The sequence below is a fragment of the Pteropus vampyrus genome, unplaced genomic scaffold (assembly GCF_000151845.1).
Source record: "Pteropus vampyrus isolate Shadow unplaced genomic scaffold, Pvam_2.0 Scaffold94, whole genome shotgun sequence".
Classification (NCBI taxonomy): domain Eukaryota; kingdom Metazoa; phylum Chordata; class Mammalia; order Chiroptera; family Pteropodidae; genus Pteropus; species Pteropus vampyrus.
This window is the reverse complement of record NW_011888875.1, coordinates 1,729,976-1,741,169: the sequence shown is the minus strand read 5'-3', so window position 1 is coordinate 1,741,169 and position 11,194 is coordinate 1,729,976. Positions and strand designations below refer to the sequence as shown.

Here is an 11,194-nt window from a genome sequence, read left to right as displayed (position 1 = left end):
GTTCTTAGGTCCCTCAGTGTGTGTGAGTGTTTAAAATACTAGTGAATGTTTTAGGGAAATAGCATGTTTTAATACATGGAAAGAAACAAAAATGCCACTTTGATTTATTTTCTTTTTTATCAGTGTTAGAATTAAGGCTTTTTATTCCCTACTGAGTTTATCCTGGTGAAGGTCTCAAACAATTTGAGAGTTTTATTCAAAGAAGGATGTTTTCCAAATATCTTCTTTGATTTTTAACTACAAATGTAGGTCTTTTGGGAGGGGGTCTGTGTTTTGCATATTCACATTCATAGTGTATAATCATCCTTTGAACATCAAATTTGCCTTATGTCATAATAGAGAAATGATACTGATTTAGGGAAACCAGGTAGAAATTATGGAGTGGGCAGAAGATTCTGTAAACTTCTAGTGTGATCCTGAAATCCATACATTGTAAAACCGAGTGCTCAATGAGGGTGTTCTTTATCGGATGCTCCAAGAGCAGGTGGGAGGGATGGTCAGCTGCCGTCTCCACTTAAGACCGTGCTCTTTAAAAAACTTTTTAGAACCTTTTATTTAATTGAAACTCGATCCCTATTATAGGCTGATATTTCATGTTTTTATGGATGTGGAGAAATTTCCAGCTCTAAATCTCTTATTTTAGCCTTCTTCACATTTCGCCTTGAAGACTGCAGATCAGTAGCAAACATGCATTTCCCCACCTCGGGTCTGTCTTCGCTCCTGACCCAGACGCTCTCCAGATACCCGTCCCTCGACTTACTCGGGATTCTTTTTATGCGAGTTTTTTACGTGGGGTAAATATTCCCCCCGTTTATGTGAACTGTTTATACACGGTTTCCGTTTACGCGGTCTCATTTTACGCGGTTCCTTCTTTTCCATTTCCATTATTGGCCATTATTCTTTCTAAAAAACAGTAACTTAGCAACCTACAAAGGACAGATACTAACACACAATTGTTAATGTATCTTTCTATTCATTGGATGGCAAATAAAAAAAGCATGGGTAACTACTGATGTTTTTCAGGATTGGTTTTACAAATGTTTTGCTGTAGAAGCTGGAAATATATGAAGGAAAATGTCTTCTTTTAAAAATATTCTTACTTTTTGATAATGTACCTAGTCATCCACACAACTTAGAGCATCCAGCATGAAAGTTGGATATTTGCCACCAAATAAACTTCCTTGATCCAACCTTTATATCAAGGCCTTATTTCCACCTGTAAGAGCAATTATATTAAACAGAATTTTAATGATATTTTTAATAAACTTGAAGATAATGAATCACTCACAGTTACAGAAGCTTGGAATAAATACCCAGTTTTAAGTTGTATCAAGAACATTGCTTTAGCTTTGCATGATGTAAAGCCATCAACTTTAAATGCTTGCTGGAAAAGCGGTATGGCCAGAAGTGGTTGTACCAGGGAATATGGTTCCAACAACTGAAGAGGAATTAACTTAGCATTAATTTATTAAGTAAATTTCGAGAAGGATCAGAAAATTTGTAGATGATATTAATGAATGACTGGTTGATCACACATTAACTGATAATCAATTAATTCACTTAATATCTGAAGCCCATCCTGCTGATGACTATGGCAGTGACCTTGAATCACTTTCATTCACTGCAGAAAATATTTACAAAGCTCTTGAACTGGCTACAAAACTGGAAACTGAAATTCTAGATATTGCTCCAAACAAACATCCAACAAGCCTTAAAATTTCTAACAGATTTTTAAAAATGTTGCAGGGAATATCGAGGAATTTATGAAAACTTAGCAAAAGATGGGTTGGAAAAAGATCATCCAAAAACATAAAAATAATGCAACCAAAGTGGTAGTACTTCCAAATATTTTGAGTGACAAAGATGGTGACTTTGTGCTAATTAAAAGGATACGGTTGATTGCTTTAGATTACAGCACAGACACCGACAGCGAATATTATTTATTTTGGTTTTTCTGAATTTTCATTAACATTTTTTTGTGTGTGAAAATATTTGAAATGTTTTTATGCTTTCTGTCAGCCTATTTAGTATTTTTTTCATACTGGTGGACTTTTTATGCGGTTTTCTTCCACTTAATAAAGAAAAACACGGACGTGGTTCCATGGTGTAGCGGTTAGTGCGTCTGCTTTACACGCAGAAGGTCCTGGGTTCGAGCCCTAGTGGACCTCCGGTCCATGGTCTACGGCCATGCCACCCTGAACGAGCCCAATGACTCATCTCAGTAGCTGAGCAGGGTTGGGCCTGGTTAGTACTTGGATGGGAGACCACCTAGGAAGACCAGGTGCTGTAGGCATACATAATAATAATAATAAAGCATGGAACGGATAATCCACATAAATTGAGGGTTGGGTGTAATTTGCTTCTAGTTTTACGTTCAGATATGCCAGTTACATCATCAGTGCATCTCCATTAGTGCCAGATGTGGGACAAATTATATTTCAGTGGAAGCTTGTAACATTATATATAGCAGTTGAATATATTTGCTCTAATTTTTACTAAAATTAAAAAGTAAATTATATTATTTCAGTAGCATTCTGAATAACAACACAAGCATGGTGACTTATGGCACTTAGCACGTGCCAGGCCCTGGGTTAAACCCTGACTTGTATTAACTTTAATCCTCACTACAGTACTACAGTGTGGGCATAGTGTTTTATGTACATGGAAACAGGTACAGAGAAGTTAAGGACTTACCTAAGACCACGCAGCTCCTAAGTAGCAAAGCCAGGTTTGGAATCTATGCAGTGTGGTCCTACTTCTGGGCTTGTAACCACAAACTACTGTTTTGCTTAATGCTTTCAGCCAGCTGCTAGAAAGTTCTTTTCTCTATTACGTTATTATGTTCTTACGTTATTATAATAGAGATAGGCTAAATCATTATCTTTTCGCAACTGCATATCTACAAAGAATAAAAGCCGTTAAACGTGAGACACAGGAGAAAACTCTGAAGTCTTGTCAATTTTTATGATTAAAAAGCTTATTAAAGGTGATCTAGTTTTGGCGGGGGAATCCTCACAAGAATAAAATAAAGTGTTATCGGCCAGGTGTAGTGGGGTTTCTAGTTTTATATCCATACTCATTCACAAATGATGAGAAAAAGATAACAACCTGGGGCCTTTTTATCTACTCTGAAATCAAAGTCAGCCAATCCTAAAATTCCCACCATGAAATGCATTGTTGGAGAACAACCTAGAAATGGGAAGTGTGGTCTCTACCCTCTCTGAACTACCTGGGAAGGTGAATTACAGGTGACCCGTGAGACACCTTATTCATAAGTTCTGGCAGAGGGGGCTTTTGGAACAGAGACAGTGATGAGTGAGCAAGGGGAGCCCCCTCCACTCCCGCCGCCCCGCCCCGGAGCCGAGCTGCATGGGCAAGTCAGCAGGTGTTGGGTGGTATCTCTCTTCTCCCACCCCCCAGCTGAGGAGCTCGGTAGGAGCTGGTATGGGACCCAGTGAAGTTAGGGTGCTCCTATGAACGGTGCTTCAGGCTTTTGTTTTCCTTGGTGTTTTGGGTGTCTGCGTATCTGTCCTGCCTCTGGCATATTCTCGCATTCCTCTTCATTCACATTTATTCTGCCCTCAGCATTCATTCCATACCTCATAAATAGAACGTTTTTAAAAAGAAAAATTTAATTTTTGATTCGAGGTTATATTCTGTAATGCTAGTAAACTTTCTCCCCACCCCCATCAAGTTGTTTTAGCTTAGAATCCTCGGTTGATTTTTCTTTGTGGTGCTTGATTTAAAAAAGTTTCCATGTATAGGCGATAATGGCCACTTTGACTGTGAGAGTCTCAAATTAGAAAATGGTTTTTTGAAAGATGTACCTAAAACATTGTCTTATAATGAATGTAGTGTTCTGAGTTAAAAAAAACTATTCAGCAGGAGGATAGAAGCAGAATTAGTGTTTCTTAGGGTTTGCTTTTCTCATACGGTATAAGGAAAACATGTGCCATGGAAATAATTAGGGTCGTTAAAGACCACGTTGGCTGTGGTTTGCTGACAGTTTCTTTCCTTAACTGTATACGTTTTCTCAGCCTTTAACATCCACTTACCGTTCTGTGGTGTGTCCATTTATCCTGGGTATTTAAGTCAGGTTATTGTGAAAGCTCATTTGCACCTGTTGAAAATGCTGGCATAATTTCTACATCAGTACACCCCAGAAATCTGAGCCCTTCTGCCACTGCAGTTTCTCATTTCAGCTAGAACATTCTTTCTGAATGTGTGTGATAGGGTCGGGATCAGTGTGCCGTTGTCAGACGGTTCAGTCTTTTCCTGTGACTGCAGCGCTTGTTCACGGGAAGGGCTTGCAGTCCCTTCACCCCCCCCCCCCGCCTCCACTTTCGAATTAAGAAAAGAAAGGCTTAGATTATGTTTGTGGCAGCTGCTCACAAAAATCTTGTTTTCTTAAGAGCTGTGCTTGTCGTTGCTTAATGATGGTATGCATCGGACCGAGCTGGTGACAGTTCAGCTGCCATGAATGGGTGATGCCTCGGCATGGAAGAGCTGCTGTGTGTAGATCAGTGGACCGCCTCGTGTCTGTGCCCGGAGCAGGCTGCACGGCGGTCTCCCCACGCACACAGCGGTCCCTGGGGACAGTGGGCGAAGGGCGTCCAGGGCATTGATATTTGGGGCCAGTGCTTCAGAATTCAGTGTAACTAACTGGTGGCCTGTGGCTTTGTTGCCAGCCAGAGCATTGACCTTCCTAAAGCCTATTTTGTCAAATGATTCCCATTCCGGTTAAATGGTGCAGACTGTAGGATTAGATGGCTGTTTGTTTGACTTTTGAATACATGGTGTCTATTCCGAGCAGATTAAGACAGAAGCTGCTTAAGAGTGTATATTAAATACCGCTTGGTCGTCCTGGAAAGTAGCTCTTAGATAATGATATAATGAAAAAAAAACACTCATTATCCAGCCCCTTGATTTACTTAAATCCCTTGTAGATTTTACTTTACCGCTCACCTTAAACCATTTCTTTCATCTGGTAAGTGGTTACAAACGCTATTTTGTTGTACTCTTTGAAACCATTTAAACTGGAAGATAAAAGTTCAAAATAAACAGACTGCCTTTTTAAAATAGAAACAAAATATAAAACTTACAAGATCAACACTTAAAGTTTCGATACTTAATTTCTCTTCAATTTAAAACGATTTACTAGGCATTCAACTAGGCGGGAACTGTCAGGTTTAGTCTCATTCAGGGCTGGGAGGTGCATGTGCTCACATCACCACTTCACTCACCTGTCGGAAGGTGGGGGGGCCTGCGCCCCGCCTGTCGCCGCCTCTTCTGAGCTTCTCAGGCAGGCCCTGTAGCTGTCTGTCCTCTCTGGGTGCTAGTTCTCGCTCTAGGCGTTAAGGGACTTAGGCCACCCTAAACCAAAACGGCACTTTTTCATCAACTTCCTCCCCGTTCGCACCCACCCCCCCCATTTCTGCAAACCAGAAGAGGCAGTGTCTCTGTATTCTTCCTCTCTCTCCACTCACACCTCTCACCCCTTGTTTCTTTTGGCTCCTCTCATTGGGGCTGGGGACAGGGGAAGGGAAAGGATGGCATCTCTTTTGACCTGGGCTGCTGTTGTCTGCCGTTGTCTTGTGCTCTGTCTCCTTGTTTCTGTCTCTGCATATGTCTGTCTCTTGGGTTCTTCAGTGACATCCCCACCCCCCCCCCCCACTCCCCACCACCTGGAATGTTCCTAGACACCCTGAGGCACACTGCAGTGACTTTTCCCACTCCCCTTCAGGTCTCCCCTGGAGGTGCACTCTGTCCCTCTCTGCTGAGGCCCCGTGCCTGTCAGGTTGCCCTCCTGGCCTCTCTCCCCGTTCCCTTTGCTCCCAGCAGCAACGTGTGTGAGCACCCCACCCCCACAGCTGGAAGGAGCCCATGCTGTCTCCACCACCCTCTCCTTCCCGCCCCAGGGCGGGTGCCTCCCCGGAAGCCCCGCAGAGAGGCCCCTGGGTCTGTCCTCAGCTTGCACAGGCTCGTCCCTTGTCTGCCCTCAGCCTGAGCCAAGTTCAGGACAGTGGGAGTGCCTTGTTGCTGTCACAGCCGGCGAGTTGGACTCTGCTGCTGTGCCCCGTTTTCTGAGGTGTGGGCGTAAGCCTTGGCGCTCTAGGGAAGACCAGTCCGAACTATGAAAATTTAACGTGCAGTTTTCACCTTTACGAGAACAGTTTCCTCACCCTATTAAGATAAAAAATTAGTCTTTAAAGAAATTCATTTTTATAGATTAACTCAGAAATAGAGGTTGCATTGAAAAAATTCTTGATTAACTGAAACTTATTTTGGAAAATGCACTGAATTTGGTGGTAGAGTTCTTAGAAGACACATGCAGATGTGTCACACACGCGGACGTCTGTCACACGCAGACATGCGTCACACACATGGACATGTGTCCTGCAGGATGACCCGTGTGTTGGGGCTCAGGTGGCTGTGTGGCTTCTGGTGGACGTGTACAGAGAAGCAGATAGAGCCTTTTTGGTAAAGCAGACTTGAAAATGGAAAGGTAGAGAACATTACTTCTGATTTAGTCGATTTCTGGGTTCTAGAGCCACCCCAAACACGGGCGAGTGGTCTCGTCATCGTGAGGCTGATGGTACTCAGCCCGTGGTGAGAGTGAGCGTGTGCTGACCGCCTGTCACTGCAGGCTGGGCCGTCCGTAGAGGTGGACACCCTGGCCATTACTTTGGCTTGACAAACAGCTGAAGTTTCTGAGCTTTAGGGGCGGGAACTCTCTGCAGAGAATGTGTTCTGGTGGCTCAGGCTTCATTCGTTCCTTCCTGTGAGTTTAATTTCCATGTGTCAGGGTCAACAACTGGACAGACTCCTGGGCACAAGTGCTTTGTCACAAGGCCGAAGGTGAGGTTCAGTGTGACTGTGAAGGGCAGACCTTTGCTCACAGGATATATTTCGTGAGCAGGGATCTTGGTGGTAATGTAATTCTGAGCCAATTCCCGGCTTGCCGTTTAGTAGAGTCATTTTAAAATGAGCAGAGCAGAGTTCTGGACCCGGTGATAGCGCTGCCTGAGGGCTGGTTGAAAGACTCGTCTGGCTGTCAGCTCCGTCTTACCATGGGAGGCACACGGTGCCCGGCGTGAGTCAGTGATGTGCCACCTTCCACAGCTGGAAAGGCGAAGCAGATCCAGAATGAACAAACGTTCTGCCAGTTTTCTTACCTAGTTCATAAATAGACCTATTCTCTCCCCTTTCCAGTTTCAGGAATTATCCTCTTAAGAAACAGTGTGCTTGAGAAGGCACAGGGAAGCAATGAATATGAATTTGTCAGAGAATCCACACTGCTTGATTTTATCGTCCTTGGGGCATGTTTTATTCTCGTCACAAAGGAGAAATAAGGCTGATTGTCACCGACAGGAACTGCAGCCGAGAGCAGCACAGCCTCGCGTGGGACTTAAACCGGTGGGCAGTTGCTTCTCTCACAGTTTGCCTTTGCACAAAGGAGATGATGTAATCCTTTCCGCTGTGGCCACGTGGCCAGCATGCCGTCACTGTCTTCACAGGGATACCTCTGCGCTGCCAGCGCTTTGTCAGCTCGGAGGGACCGTGCGTTTGGAACTGCTTTCTCTCGCAGCACCTCGCCCCACCTGTGGGTACACACACGTGTGCTTCCGCGCTCCACAGGTGACTTTTTATGCCAAAAAATGACCAGAGTAGCACGTTGTGGAGAACCATGGAGGCTGAGTGTGTGCATAAATTTAAAATTGGGGGATGGATGCTCTGTTGCCATTAGCAACCACTTGCCTCCTTATTCGGGGTGAAATGCTCACAGCCGGGGCTTTCCCCTTCCTTCTACTGCTTTCTCGTGAGTTCTGGCAGCAGCTCACCTGGGCCTGTCCTCGAGAGGGCTGACAGGGAGACGGTACCACGTTCAGTGGTGTGTACCCAGAAGCGCGTCTTTTTTAACGGCCACGTGCTGCCTTGTGGTGTCCTTCCTCCGTGGCCGGCACGCATCCTGTTGGCTAGGGCAGTGTTCGCTGCACTGCACCCTTGTTTGTTCGGCTCCGGGTGAAACACTTGCCTGCACTGGCTCGTTAGATCCACCAGCAGCTTCGGAAACGCGGCGTTCCAGGGGAGGGGACCATGGCCGGGGAGGTGGGCCGCCTTGCCCAGAGACAGAGCCAGGCTAGGGGCACTCTGCATCTGAGCTCACTGGTTTTTTTTCTTTAAAGGAAAGATTGGGTTTGGTGCCTTTTTGCTCCTCAAGCGACCCTGGAGATTCTCTTGCCGGTTGTTAGAAGTCTCTGGGTGTGAGAGTCCCCAGCCTGTGAGGCTTAACGACACCAACACAGCTTTGCACTGTGCTGCCTGGCTCTCTGGGTGATGTCATTGCAGTGGTTAGTTAGGTGCTGCTACCGTAATGTTTAAGCATTTACAAGGCTTCCTTGGCTATGGGGGTCCCACGCCTCTGGGGACCTTATTGTTAAGCTGTGCCAGTTCTAATTTTGATCAGCATTTATGGGCTGCCCCTAAGGTGACAGAGCTTAACTCCTGTGTAAAGAACAATCATAGCACCTTAATCCCAGTTTCTGAAAAGTGCCTCATTATTTGGGGAGTTTGGAGATCGCGGAGATGGGCGGTTGAGGGGAGCCCTGGTCGGTACTGCCGTCTTCACTCCCATCGTGCTTGGCTGGTGGCTCCCTCTTCACCGCCACCGTGCAGCCCTGCTGCCCCTCACGCTGGGACAATCCCTCTGAAGGCTTGGGACTGGGTGGCAGGGACCAGAGCTGTGGTGCCCTTTCATCGATCAAGCTGACACTTGTAGAGCACGATCGCCGAGCGGACTTTGCAGCTTTACACGTGTCACCTCTTTGAATCCTCATAGGGTCCTGGGAGGTGGGGACTGTCCCCGCAGGGGACGGCTGGGGCTTTGACTCCATCTGCACGGGGAAGATGTGAGGGGTGGGAATGGCCTCATTAGTAGATGAAACAGGTGCCAGCAGAAGCCATGGTTATTCTGGGAAGGACGGTGTCTGTTTCTTCTCCGAAATCAGGAGGCCAGTTAGCAGTAGAGGTGTTTGAACGTGGAGGAGAAAATCAAGTGAGTTCGTATCACACAACCTGGCTTTTCTTGGTGAGAAGGTGAGCTGAGGCCGAGAGCTTGGGACCAGGGGGTCTGGGGACAGCCACCGTGGTCGGCACCTCTGTTCACTGGGTACGTGGTTTTACTTACGGGGATGGTCCACCAGGCACTGGAGTCTATTTGGCCAATTCGTGAGATGATGGTGAAGCCTTAGCACAGGATTCTGAAGGAGCCAGCCTTACAAAGGTGTCCTTCCCAAGCCTTAATCAGATCTTGGAAAATAAGACGCTGAAATAAAAATAAACACTAGTTTGGTTTGGTTTGTACTTGTTTACGAAAGCAGAAGGTCACTTTCTGACTGCATACTCGGTCGTGGTAACTTTGTGTCTTGTTCAAGACTTTGTCTCATTAAAAATTAAGCATCGTTTTTTGCGAGACTCTTTGGAGGCATTTTCTGTACGTTGGGGCGGTTGCTTTTCCATCACGTCTGTTGACAGCTCTAATTGCTTTTCCGCGTGTGGACATTCTACATCCAGTCCTTTCTCCCGCCTCTCCTGCCGCTGCCTGATCCGGAGGCCACCTGGCCAGGCTGCCTGCCCTCTGCCCTCCTTCGCCTCCAACATATGCACATATTCATCATTAGCCTGCAGGTTGGGTTCTTCAGGTGGCCTCACCTGCGTCTCTGAGGGACTCATCTCTGTTCTTGATGTAGGGCGTATTCCAAGGCGCACCTCTCAGAGGGCACCCCACGCCTTCTGCCCCCTCCCGGAGAAAGAACAAAGATGACAGGAGAGCTCAGGAAACGATTAAATCATTCCTCGAACATTCCTTGAAAACTGACCTTTCCAGATCCGAATTCCGCGGCTCTCATTGGGTGGTCTGTGCATGGAGCAGTGTCGGCTTGGCTTCATTCTGTCTCTAAACCGGAAGCTGTGGTCCTGGGGTGCACGGGCAGAGGAGCGAAGGGACCAGGGTTCTGATCCTGGGCAGATGTGCAGCTTTCCCTGCGTCTGCCCAGCGCGTGGTGGGGGGAGCGGTGACAGGTGCAGGGTAGGGGCGCCGACCCCTAGGCAGACTCTCGCGAGACTGGCCTGTACACTCAGGGCTCCTGGGCTTGGGGTTCAGCCATACACACTGCACCGTTTCCCTCTCCAGGGGGCCTGGCCCTGGAATGACGAGTAGCCATTCATTTGATCAAGGAAGCGCGCTCTACATCAGCACGAGGATCACTGGTGCACGCTTCTCTGTCACGGTCCTGTCACGATGGTAGCTCAGAGGGACTTGGCTGAAGAAAAGAGATGCTGGGTTCAAGGAGGGCAGGGGCTCCGTCTTCGCCTAGGGCATGTGCACCTCGAGCTCCTGAGTGCGGAAGAAAGTTTCAAAGTCTTTTTACACATATTTGTTTACAGCTGATTTTCGAATGTCCGTTCGGGGTTATGTAACGTAACAAGAATACATTTGTAATTGGTGATCGGAGCACGTAGTAAAATTCTTTAGCGACCAGGCGTTTGCTTGAGGCAGTGGTTCTCTAAGTGTGGTTCCGGGACCCCAGGGTCTCCCCAAGAACTTTTCAGGGGCTCCGCGAGTTAAAGCCGTTGTCACATGAGCAAGTGCAGCAAGTCCTCGCAGGTCCTCGCCCAACGTCGTCGATCGGTTCTGCGACTTTGCGTGGAGCAGTGTAGAGCGAGACCAGCTTTACCAGAGGCCGATGGATGGAAACAGGAGTAAAGTTCCTGCAGCCTCATTAACGTTGTCACCGAGTGATGTCGAACAGAGTGCCATTGAAGGACCTGCTGCTGCGTAGTCTCAGCTTCGTCTCGCTCTCCTTCTTTCCAAAGTGTGTAGTGATGTTTTCTCAAGCTCTTTCGGACACTCAGTGATTTTTAAGTGTGTAAAGGGGTCTTGAGACCGAAACCTTGGAGAAGCGCTCTCAGTGTTAGAGGTCGGGGGGCTGAAGTGTGGGAAGCCTGGGGAAGGAGGGCTCGGCAGTGGGAAGGAGGACGGAGAGGGCGAGGGCCGTGGTCAGCCCTTTGCTTTGGCTCCATCTTCCCCGGAGAAAGGTTGTGGTTTTCGCTCCCGTTTCTGCTGCAGCCCACACCAGCAGCGTGGGTGGGTTATTGTGTGTGAAGTGGGCTTTTGCGGGAACCCTGAGACCCC

The 11,194-nt window shown here is 47.1% G+C and overlaps 1 protein-coding gene and 1 pseudogene across 1 annotated transcript in view; both read left to right on the top strand.

Annotated features, from left to right (window-relative positions):
- Positions 1 to 11,194, top strand: part of LOC105294779 (triple functional domain protein-like) — a 236,917-nt gene that overhangs the window by 74,848 nt on the left and 150,875 nt on the right. The window lies entirely within an intron of this gene.
- LOC111742449 lies at positions 2,178 to 2,293 on the top strand (annotated as a pseudogene).